This window comes from Tiliqua scincoides, chromosome 3, assembly GCF_035046505.1.
Source record: "Tiliqua scincoides isolate rTilSci1 chromosome 3, rTilSci1.hap2, whole genome shotgun sequence".
NCBI lineage: Eukaryota > Metazoa > Chordata > Lepidosauria > Squamata > Scincidae > Tiliqua > Tiliqua scincoides.
The window spans coordinates 2,273,159-2,286,266 of record NC_089823.1 but is presented as its reverse complement, the minus strand read 5'-3'; positions in this window follow the sequence as shown (position 1 = coordinate 2,286,266).

Sequence of the window (13,108 nt, the reverse complement as noted above, 5' to 3'; positions counted from 1 at the left end):
AACAGCTCTCCATTTAAAAAAACCCTCCCCATTAAAAACAAATGCAATGATTTTCTATCAGCCAAAAGTTTGGGGAAATGTCTGGTCATATGTGGACATAGAGCAACAAAGTGCAGATTATTAAGAGATGTTTAAACTGCCTTTTGAATTTCCTGTTGTCTCTGTAATGGAATCACCACAACCTTCACAACCATCAAGCGTCAGAGTGTCTTTGTGGGCTGCGTTCCAGAAAACTTTAAACTGAATACAGTGTGAGCACCTGCACAAATTCAATTGACAATGCCTTGTACTGCGCCATTGTTTCTTACTGGCAGGGGCAGCCCATCCACAAAGGCGATGATGGAACTTGTGCCAGGCAACAGGTAGAGGGTGAGGAACAGGCAGGCTGCCACTTCCCTCCAGCTGCCATGGGTGGACCACATCAAAACATTTCCCTCCCTACCCACCTGTGGCCCTTTAAATAAAACAGGAAGTGCAGGACTTGCTGGGCCCCCAGCATGATCCACACTTCCTGCTGGGTCAAAATGGATCACATGGGAAGGAGTGCTTCTTCCCCCCCCCCGGGCTTTCAGGGCTGTGCAGGCAGTGGCATCAGGGATCAGGTCTGGTGGTGCTGTCTGAGCTGGTTGTCATCACATCGGTGGCATAGCTAGAGGAGGTGCATGCAAGCAGCCCCTCCCCCTCTTTTGGAACCATTTGTGGGGGAAGGAAAATGGACATGAATGCCTGGAATGGTTCTGAAGGGAAGGGGGAGGGTCGTTTGCACACCATGGTGAGGCTCCCTGCAAAACTTGGTGCTTTGCATGCTCCTCTGCCTATGTCACTGGCGGCCTGCATGTGCTTCCTTCTCCTCCCCCTCCCACCCTCTGAGCTCTGAAAAGGGCATCTTTGTTTACAGTATTACAGCTGCATAGTGTCAGTTCTGGTACTGCCTGAAGTAACAGGGCAAGTGTCTTTCAGTGCAATCCCAGGCATGACTACTCAGAAGTAAGCCCCACTGAGTTCAACAGAATGTACTCTCAGGTAACTGTGTATAGGATTGAAGCGCCCCCCCCATCTGGATTTGCTGCACAGACACCCTGCTTACCCCTACTCACAACCCCTTATTTCTTATAGGGGAAATTCCCCTTTATATATCATTGCACTACAAATCCAAGTTTTCTGGTCCCTCACCTGGACTTATAAAGGGAACTGACATGTCAGAAATCAGGTGCCTGGGCTCAAACCTTCCTGCCCACATAGACCAGGGATATGATTGTGTCGGTGTATTTACTAGTGACAGGCCACTCATCTGCTTGACCAACTTGAAGAAACAAGTCCACAGCAGATGAGAACTTTGAAGGGCATTAGCGCAACTGAGGGTGCAATCCTAACCCACTTTCCAGCACCAACATAAGGGCAATGCCTTTAACCCTAACCCTAACCCTCACCCATAAGGGCAGTGCAGCTCCTAGGTAAGGGAACAAACATTCCCTTACTTTGAGGAGGCCTCTGTGAGTGCCCCCCCCCCCAACTGCAGGATATCAGTGCTGGAAAGTTGGTTAGGATTTGGGCCTGAATGACATTTTTCAAGCTGAGATGCAGGGATCATTTCATTTCATCTGATGATGGGACACCTTGATACTGTGGTTACCATGATCCAGAAGGATTAAGGTGCCATCACCACAACCACATTCATAGCCTATACCAGCCATTTTCAACCACTATGCCATGGCACACTGGTGTGCTGCGAATGGTCCCCAGGTGTGCCGCGGGAATTTGGGAGAGGGTCATTTATCAATAGGACCATTGGGGATGTGAGCCCCCCATTGACAGCACAGTGTGCCTTGTCAATTGTCAAAAAGCTGATGGTGTGCCTTGACCACTTTAGTGCCTTGCCAGTGTGCTGCGAGATGAAGAAGGTTGAAAATCACGGGTCTAAACGAAAATAACCACTCTACCCCCACAATGCTGGGCTGCGGCTTTGGCTCCAGCTGCTGAATTATGGATGCTTCTAACATTCTCTTCCGAATTTCTCTCTTGACTCTGGAGTTCTGATTTACCTGATCTTGTTTCTGGAGTGGAGCCCGTGCACCCAGGATCTCCACTGTTCTACTGTTGCTGAATTTTCTACAAGGTCTGGCACATGTTAAGTGAGTGCAGCTGTCAGGTTCTCTGGATCTTTTCCCCCTCCACTAAGAGGCACATGGGTTGCAATCCTAACCAAACTTTCCTGAGAGTATGTCCCATTGAACAAAATACTTCTGAGTAGACCTGGTTAGGATTGTGCCCATGGATACATTGACAGAGTGCTCCAAAAAGCCTCTCAATGTGCCTGGATGGACACTTGCATCAAGAACTGGGGGTGGGGGGCTTTCATGGGTCTTGCACCAGGGCTGTGGCAGCCTTCTTCCAGTGTCTCAGAATCCAACCCATTCTGTGGGAGTTCCAGAATTTTTTCCCCTTTCTCAAAAAGCAACCAAGACAGTTTGGATGAGGTCCATAGTGCTGGGAAGGGGGTCTGCTCCGTGCTAGTTCCCCAGTTGAGATCACCTTCCCAAACTGCTCTTAGTCGCATAAGGAAAATGTAAGTGCGGCAGATATGGAGAAGCCTCCCGAGGCCACCACTTGGTAAGAAGCCTCACCTGGGCGTGCTGCAGAGGTGAGGATCTGAAGTCTCCCACCTGGATACATGCCTTACCTCCAGACCCTGTACCCCCCTCCTCAGGCTGTCATGAATCTGAACCAAAGCACAGACCAAAACACAGCACCTCCCTGGCAGTACAAGATCTTCCAGCCCTGAGCCTTCAGTGGAAAGTGAGAGCGTCAACACACCTGGGAAGAGAAGAGGGGTGAGCAGCTGGAAATGCCTCTTGCTCTGGTCCTTCTGTAGCCAATGCAGCACATCCTTCCGCCCAGCTCTTTGTGCTTTAGTCCTTGCTGGTCAGCTCCCCACTGCCTCAGCACACCGGTCTTGACCCTGGTCTTGTCAGACTGGCCCCACAAGATAACTCTTCAAAAAGGCTGGGGCAGCCTGGTGGCTTCTCTCAGCAACACTGCCCAGATGGAGGAGAGCTTGCAGTAGGCCTTGGAGCTCTGTAGTCTACAGCAGAATGAGACAACCCCCCTCCCCATCAGTTGTCTCCTGAGATTAGAAGCATCCCAAGTGATTTCAGTTGCCCACAATGCCTTCTGTTGCCAAGCCAGGATAGGGGATGACTGTCTCCAACCTGAAGGGTCCTGCTGTGAATCCCATTCCCTGGAATTCCTGACAGTTCAGGATCTAAATAGTGGAACTTTGGCCAGAAAAATGCACCACTGTTGTTGCCAACCCCTGAGATGATTCCTGGGTCCCGTGATGCGTCCCTTCCCTCCACAGCTGATCAACACTTTTGAAACTGGATGCAGCTTTGCAGCTTTCTAAGGCAGCTGCTAATGAAAAGATCCCTTTGGCAGTGACAGAGGAAACTGGAGCAAAATCACAGGCTGGTACAAGGCATGAAGCACTTGCTGGGAAAAGCAGCAGTGCAAAGCTGTGGGGTGATCTCAGTGCAAGAACTCCAGAAGGAGAGCAACCCGCCCCCCCCCCAGTGCCCTTCTCTCTGCAGAGTGACATCACCTTGAGTGTGGGCATGACCCATTTTTGCTCTTGGCAACCACCAGACCCAGAGGGAGAGAAGGTCTGAGGGGAGACGGGCAGGAGCCCAGCAATGGCTGCAGTAGCCCTGCGTCAGGTGGGGAGAAAGCTCTGCCAGGCGTGATCTCCATCTGCAACTACTGCAGCTCCCTGCTGCTCGGCCTGCCTCCTACTTGGCCCCTTGTGAGCCCCCATATCCCCTGTGAACGTCCAGACTCTCAGGCCCCAAACGGAGACCCACCACCCTTTGCAGTGTTTCTCAAGTCTCAGGGTCTGACTCCAAGTTACAGGAGCTCGGCAGCTGAAGGCAGGAGTGCTGGAGGAGCAGCTGCTCCCAACGTCGTCCCGTTGTGACACTGCAGAGTAAAAATTGATTATATGAACTCACACGCACCCCAAATTCTGCACGGGCTAATTGAATTTGTGTTAGACACCATTTTCCATGCTCCATGGGGAGAGAGAAGGGCCAGACTCAGGCAGCCCCCAACCCACCCCGCTCCACTCCGCTGCCAGAATCCTAGTGAATGGATGGATGTCTGCAGATGTGGCTCTGCTACTGTCATGTTTGGACTGGGTGAGTCAGAGCAGCTGGTCAAAGCATCAATCACCATAATCAGGGAAGTTAAAAGAAGATGTCCTGATTACAGCAACGTACAAAGGAGCTGTCAGTCCTGGATGTGGAGGGGGAGGGGTGGGGGTGGGGAGATCCTGTTTTGCTGAGTGAAGGAAGGCAGGACCAGCCCGAGAATGCGCCATCCAGTGGAATTAGGAGGAAGGCTCCAAGTGCCACTTCTCTTGCTAGCCCTGCTAGGGCTGAGGCCCAAGGGGGTCCAGGTAGTCCAGCATCCTGCTTCCCATAGTGGCCAGCCAGGCACTTCCTGAAACACCCAGTGGCCTCTGTCACCTTTCCAGGCTTTGCCCAGATCCACACCGGCTCAGCCTCAGCGAGGTGGATGGGATCAGGTGTGCCTTCAGATTCCTGACCTGGGACCACTTAGCAAGTCAGATGGACTTTGGAGAACCAACTGCATGGGGAGGAGAACTGATTCTGTGCAACACACACTCTGAGCCTCCCTTCAGAAGATGATAATAATAATAATAATAATAATAATAATAATAATAATAATAATAATAATAATAATAATAATAATAATAATACAGGTATTTCTATACCGCCTTTCTAGGTCCTCAGATTTCTCCTCAGACTTTATTCAAGGCGGTTTACATGGACAGGCAATTTAAATCCCCACAGGGATTTTTACAATTAGAAAGGTTCTATCTTTCAAGAAACCACAACAATCAGATGTTTTTTTCTTGATCGGGCCGCACATTCTGGCCTCCATCCTCCCACGCTCGGAGAAGATGGAATAACTCGGCTCAGCTTGCCAGCTGCTTCAAGGTTGCACGGTGCTGGTGGCCTCGAACTGGCGACCTGTGGATGTTATCTTCAGGCAAACGGAGGCTCAACCCTCTAGACCAGACCTCCTGCCCAGACCTCCTCCAGACCTCCTGAAAGAGAAGATTTCAGCAGCAACAGCAGCAACCACCACCACCAGGGTAGTTGGAATCCTTTCCCTAAATGGATCCTGGAAGTAGATCAAGGAAAAGTCCTCCAGCTAAGACTGGTCGATGCCCCTCACAGATACTGGATGGGTCACAGTGATGTTGTGGAATGCTTGGGGAGGGGGAAGGATCAGATATGGAATGCTGAAAGCCAGTGAAACTCCTGTCAAATCCTTGCTTAACCCTAAAGCATGTATTTGGTGTCTTTGGATCAATCACACTCATCCTCCAGAGGGGTTGTGAGGTTTTGGTGAAGGAGACAAATGAGCAAGAGAATGAATAGGGGGCAATGGAAGGGGAGTGGGGGATTGGCCCTTTCTCAGGAACAGTACTGGGAAGGTGCCATGCTCACCCCTTGGCTTGGAGCTCTTCCCATTCATGTGACAACAGTCTGGTGGCTGAGAGTTGCCCAGGGCTCCTCCTATGTGTGTGTCATGGGAACCAAATTGGCGATAATACCCTCCAAAAAGACACATTTCTGCAACATTTTAAACATTTTCCCCCCTGGGTCTTTTCTCAGTGATAAATTTTCCCTTGCTAAAGGCACATACTGAAATGCTGCACAACCGCTCCCAATCAGACTAGTTGCCCTATGTTCATTTGGTTCTGGGGCAAAGGTCCTGGTCAGTCACGGCCCAAAGGAAGCCCTACATGGGTGGCTTGCTTCTTTGCCCTTTGACCCAGGCACCCCACATCTAGAAAATGAATATTGGATGAAATCACTTTTGTGCTGTCAACAAGTCCCAAATAAGGTCCTTACATGTCTTAGTCATTTTGCTTAATTCATTTTCTAGAACCAGCTTTTATCTGCAGTCTCCACCCTATTTGAGGTGTTGAAAGAACATCAATTCCATCCTAACTGCATTGCTCCTTCTGCTCTGATTGGAAATCTCTAGAGCAATTAGCACCAGAAAGTTGCACTGCAGTGAATTGATTCTTCCAAAGATCAATAATGAAGATATATATTTTGCTGGTGTTGGCTGATTATTTAATTTTACAATCCAAGTTGAAAGAAAATTAGAGGCCAACAGAACAGAGTGTTAACATCTGTGTCTCTCCAGGAGCAGCCAATCCAGATTTTGTACAGCTATCTCAAAAGTGTCAGCAAAGTGGGGGCGGGGCCAGAGGCAACTGAATGGCTGTGCTTTTCTGAGCCCTTGAAAGCTCTTGGGAAAGCATGCTATTTCCTGCCAAAAAACCGTGGGTCTGATGAGATCCGAGGATCTGTGATCAGGAGAGATTCGATCCTAAAGATGGTGTACAGTTTCGGAGAGGAAGGCTCCAGCCAGGGGCTGTTTTTTCTCCAAGGGAACCCAGCCATCAATGTCAGTGTTGGTGAGGATTCATGCTGAAACTAAGCCGGAAGGCCCCAAGCAGGGAAGGACATTGGAAGAACTAAGTGAGTGTTGTTCTGCTGTGTGTGTCTGGCATTGATTGATTAATTGACTGCCTGATTAAGCTTTTGCCAGATGGATGAAGAAGGTTTTCCCCCTCTGGGAAGAGGAAGAGGGGGGAGGCCTTCTCCGCTCATTTGTTTGCTTGTGTGAGAAGAAGCTTTGGAGGAGAACTGCCGACCTTGTTATGGAAATATGAGAGCATAACTCTAACTTTACAAATCTAAAACTCATTGGTTTACAAATTAATCGTTTTGGAATATAAACTTTGCTTTGAAACGTTCAGTTTCGTTTTCCTGTGGAGATCTTGTAGTGCCTGTGGAGTGGGCTGGAGAGCTGCATTTCTTTGTTTTGCAAAAGTGGTTTCATTGTTTTGAATTCCTCAGACTATCTCTTGGAACAGAATGTGGTTGATATAGCAACAAACGTAAGCAATAGAACCAAGATAACAGAATAAGAAGAACAGAACATTGGGGACATCTAGTGGTTTTAAAAAGACATTGCAAGGATCAGAACAGGACTTGACAAGTGAAGTAAGGAGGACGATACCCTGAGGACATCTAGTGGTGTTAAAAAACATTGCAAGGCAAAGGTTTATTTGATTTAAAATGTCCCTGTGTTGGTTATTATAGGTGAACAGTTGATTTTTTTTTATGATGTGATGTGTGGGTAACTGATAGTGATATATGTGATAACAGATATTTGAGTTTTACAGGAAAGAAGATATAAGAAGGAAGAAAAAGGATGACAGGAAAAGGAGCAAAAGTTAGGGGCTCTCCCGCCCTGGAGTCAAGCTTGGGAAAACTAACACAAGAGCAACCAAAAGGGAAAGATTGGAAGCAGACATTACAAGACAATATAGAAAAATTAGTGATGATGGGACAGCAGCACACAAATCAATTTTTGCAGGTTCACGCTAGTCTGGATGTTTTAACTACACAACTAAATGATCTTAGTGTGCAACTGAAAGTTGTTAAAGATCAAGCAGATGAGAATACACAAAAGATTAGAAAATTAGAAAAAAAGACAACAAAAGATCAATCTAGGAAAGGGGAGTCCAAAGTTTTTGGCAGGAGGGCCACATCATCTCTCTGACATTGTGCCGGGGGCCGGAGGGAAAGAAATAGATAGGTCTGGTCTAGAGGGTAGAGCCTTCATTTGCCTGAAGATTAACATCCACAAGGTCGCCAGTTCGAGGCCACCGGCACCGTGCGACCTTGAAGCAGCTGACAAGCTGCAGCTGAGCTGTTCCATCTGCTCGAAGCGTGGGAGGATGGAGGCCAGAATGTTAAACCAGACCGGAGTGTAACACCTTGAATGTAGTGGTTCTTGAAAGAAAGAACCTTCTTTCAATTTGTAAAAATCCCTGCATGGATTTAATAAGCCTGCCTATGTAAACCGCCTTGAATAAAGTCTTGAATAAAGACCAAGAAAGGCGGTATATAAATACTGTATATTATATTATTATTATTATATTATTAAATAATAATAATAATAATACAGGTATTTCTATACTACCTTTCTTGGTCCTCAGATTTCTCCTTAGACTTTATTCAAGGCAGTTTACATAGGCAGGCAATTTAAATCCCCGTACGGATTTTTACAATTTAAAAGAAGGTTTCTATCTTTCAAGAAACCACAACATTCAGATGTTTCTTTCTTGATCTGGTCGCACATTCTGGCCTCCATCCTCCCATGCTCAGAGCAGCTGGAATAGCTCAGCTCAGCTTGTCAGCTGCTTCAAGGTCACACGGTGCCGGTGGCCTCAAACTGGCGACCTTCGGATGTTATCTTCAGGTAAATAGAGGCTCAACCCTCTAGACCAGACCTCCTGCCTGCTCAAATTTAAAATTTGAATAAATTTACATAAGTTTACATAAATGACTATATTAAAGATGAACTTATATGAATGAATGAAGGTCTTGCAATAGCTAAAGGCCTATAAAAGTCCTTGCACAAAGCAAGACCAGCCTTTCCTTTGCTGCTGCTACTGCATCACAGACATGAAACAGCAAGCAGTGGAGGGAGCCCTCATCCCACACAGCTCATGTGAGCGGCCACACAGTTGCCCTCATGCTGAGAGCAGTTGTGTCAGGCCAGTGCGGGCTCCAACAAATCTCCGGAGGGCCAGAGGCTCATTGGAGACTAGGGGCTCCCTGAGGGCCACATTGAGAGGCCTCGAGGGCTGCAAGTGGCCCCAGGGCCGGGGTTTGGGCACCCCTGATCTAGAATACTGGAGATAGAACAAAACCAATATGATGGAGAGGCAACTTTAATGGAAATTCAAATGGAGAGTGCAGCTCGAGTGGTGAGAATACAAAATGTACCAGAACAGAAAGGGGAAGATACATGATGTCTGATTGGTGATTTAATATCAGAGTGGATCAACACACCAACAGAGGAGATACTCACGGATCTGGATTCAGCGAGAAGAGTGAGCACTTTCTATCTAAGAAAACATGAACTACGAAGAGAAATCCATGTGAAATTCATCAGAACTTTTTACAGAGATAATATTGAAGATATTCACAGGAAAAGGAATGGATCGTGGAGGGTAGCAAAGTGAAAATTCTGAGACATGTCCCATGGAGAGTGAGAAAGAAGAGAAAAGAATATGAAGAGCTAGTAAAATTTTTAAGAGGAAAGCAAATACCATATAGATGGCTTCTCCCAGAAGGTGTGTTTTTTCAATTCCAGTAGCAGAGATATAATATAAATTCAACAATGAAAGCAGAAAATATCTGAGAACAGTGATGAAAGGTCAGACGAGAAATGGAGGAAGAGGAATTGAGAAGAAAAGAACTAGAAAGTGTAGAAATGGAGCTGGAAGAAAAGAAATCAGATGATTCAGAGACAATTGAGGAATCAGAGAAGGAAGAAACTAGAGGGGGAAGGAGGCATTCACCGATAGCAACAAGAAGAAGACAAAAAGAGAAGGTGAATAGTAAAAAGAAACAGGATGGTTAAGGCAGGATGGAGTATTTACTCTGTCAACATAAATGGCTTAAATTCACCTCAAAAACAAAAGTCTTCCTTCAATTGCAAAAGTTATTTGCTTAATATTATCTTAGATATTATAGATAAAGAAATATTATATAATAAAGATATGATAGATTAAGAAAATGATGTGTATTTAGTTATTATGATATCATTAAGGATATTATTAATATCCTTTTTATAAGGATTTTATATGCTAGATACTAGAAAGTTATTAAAATTCCAACGAAAGATGAATTAATAGAGAAAATAATGATTGTGGTGGAAATGGATAGGCTTACAGAGACTTTGGATCAACAGCGTAAACCGACACAGACAGAGCAATGGAGATCATTTTATGCTTGGTTGAAAATGAAGTTGTAGATGTATAAGACAGGGCATTTAGATGAATATATTGTATACATGATATATTATACAGGATATGATATGATAGATAAATGATATTAAGAGGCTAAGCTAGAAGAAGAACAAGATTAGAAGATATGTATTAATTGATTTGATATATGATTGCCTGCACCTTCCAATGGTGTGTGTGTGTGTGTGTGTGTGTGTGTGTGTGTGTGTGTGTGTGTGTGTGTGTTGTGTATTGAGTTTGTGTTTGTTATGTGTTTGTTTATATTTGTTGTTTATTTTTATTTTGGAAAATAATAAAAAATAAATTAAAAAAAGTGTCAGCAAAGAGGACCTTGTTGATCGTGCCTCTAGAAATCCTTCTCTCTCCTTTCCTTCTGAAAGAATGTGATGTCATCCATCGGTTTAGATGACTTGAAAAGGGAATTAAACCCATTCATGGAGGAAGACAGGACTGTAAGGGGTTAGTAGTCAGTTGCACTTTTTGCAGTGAATCCAATTGTTCCTGGAGGTTTGGCTGCAGAAGGTGGTGGTGGGGAACTCTTGCTCCACACCTTGGCCATTGGCCTAATGTGGCCCACAGCCCACATTCTATCTTGTTCCTCACACTATTTAACATCGACATGAAACCACTGGGAGAGGTCATCAGGGGATGGTGGTTGGGTGCCACCAATATATGGATGACACCCAACTCTACATCTCCCTTTCACCAGGTACTGGGGTGGGAGGGGGTTATAGAATTTCTGAACCACTGTCTGAGGTCAGTGATAAACTGTAAGAGGCAAACAAGTTTACACCTGGATATGGTCGGTATTCTCTTGGTCAGGAGACCTGCAACTCTGGTTATGGATTGCCAGGCTGTTCTGAACAGGCTCGCACTTCATCCAGCTTAGCAACTGCAGTCTTTCCTACATTCGTCAGACCTGGCTGTGGCAACCCACTCACTGGTCACATCAAGGTTCAGTTATTGTACTGTATTCTACAAGGGGCTACTCTTGAAGACCACCCGGTAACTCCAGCTAGTGCCAAATGCAGGTGCAAGTGTTTTAACTGGTGCCCGGTGTTGCCATTGGGTGACGACGTCACTATGCCAACCTCTTTAGCTTCCGATTCAATTCAAGCAGGGCCTAGGAGAGGGGGATTAAGGGGGGTAATTTGTACCCTGGCCCAGGGTCAAAAGGGGGGGCCCAGCAGCCAAAGGAGGGGGCCCAAAATTTCCTGGCATCTCACATTTTCCTATCTATTCAGACTTGTTGCCATCATGGGATGCTGGGGACACTACTGATGCCACGTAGGTGGGTAGCCCTGGACTCTAAAGACTTTTCCAGCTGTTTCTACCCTTTCTTTACCCTGCTTTGCCCCCCCTGCCCTTATTCTGCTTGCCCATCACCACACTCCCCCGCTCTGTTTCACCCCTCGCCCTTTGCAAAGGGGCCCAAAAGAAACTTTATACCCCCTAATAAAATTCCTCACAGAGGCCCTGAATTCAAGGTGCTGATTATTCCCTTTAATTGGCTTACTGCAGCTCCTCAGGATCTAGAGACATGCCCTGCTGGGTATGAGGGGCTATGGCATATACAATGGTTCCCAGACTGGACCACTGCAGATGGGTGATTGCAGAAATGAGTGCATGGTTCCCCTCACAGACCACTCTCTGGAACGAGATATTCAGAAGTAGGATTCAGATCTAGCCTTTCCCTGATATGTTACTTTTCTAGGTACAGATTTTTTATTTTTTAGTATGGAGGAATATTCAATCAAACGGTCCCCCCCCCACATGCAGTCTCTGACACAGTCCTGTGAAGTCTAGTAACCGTTTTTGAAGCATTCTCCTTTCCAGTAGTGTAGCTGTGCAACTGTGTTGCCATTGCTGCCCAGAATGGCTACAACAGTGAGTGGGAGGGGAGGGGCTGCTTACATGGCACATTGTGGGTCCTGAGATACTTGCTGCGCCACCCCCCTTGTAGCTACACTACTGCTCCCTTCTGCCACACACTCACTGAGTGTGAGTAACTCCATGAGCCTTTGGCACGCTGAGGTCTACTGGCACTTCCCCCAGGACTCCCACTCCCTGAAAAGCTTCAACCCCCCCTCTATGGGCTCATATCAGGAAAATGGCCAGATGCAGTGGCATAGCTAATGATTATGTAGCCCAGTGCCAAGCTCAAAATGCTGCCCCGGAAGTGATGTCACAACCAGAAGTGATGTCACGCCTGGGCTTTTAAAAAAGTGAAAATTGGGAGCAACCCACCTCCCCCCAGCAGCTCGCCACCCACTTGCTCTGCTACTCTCTCCCCCCCCCCAGTCAGTGGCATAGCTGAGGCATCTATCCGCTACCTCGGGTCAAAGAAGATTTGTAGCCCTCCCCCAGGCAAAATCAAATTTAATTAAGTAAATAAAAAGTGTGCCCCTTATCGGTCAGACACACTGTGCTGGGGTGAAGAGAGATGGTTAATCTCCCCCTGCTAAATATGAGAGGGGCACCACTTGAAAAAGTACCTTTTTACCCAGTTAGCAGGGATAACTGTATTTTGATACATGGAAATGAGATCTGACTCATATTAACACCTTATTGGTGTCATGCTGTATTATGATAACATGTCATTGCAACATGTCAATAACATAATAACATGCCATTGCCTCTCAGAACAATCAGTTTCATAGGTCAGTTTTGCATGAAGAAAATCCACTTTTTGTTCCATAAGGCAGTTGTGTTTTCATTTTCTGCTTAATCGCCATATCTTTTGATAGAATACAGATAGTTCAATGCAGCTTGTTTCATTGCATTCAGCATAAAATTACCTTTCCAATGATATATAACATGATGGTATTATTCATACATACCAAGATTTTCACAATTTTGGTCACTAGTGTCCAGCTCAGCTTGTTGCCTCCCTAAAGCTTGTTGCCTGGTGCAACTGCTACCCCCTGCATCCCCTTAGCTATGCCACTGGCTTGCTGCTGTTTCCTGGACCTTTTGCATAACCATGTCTGGCTGCATTGCTGAGCCAAAAGCTGCTTGTGAGCAAACCCGGAAGATGAGCGCCATTCTTGTTATTAAAAGTTGCATTTCATGTCGTTTGGCCCCAAAGTGCTTTTCCTGAATTTTTGTAAAGCTTTTTGTAAGTAAAAGGTTTAATTAAAAACTTCTCTTAAAATGAGTGAATTAAAACACACAGGCCACACA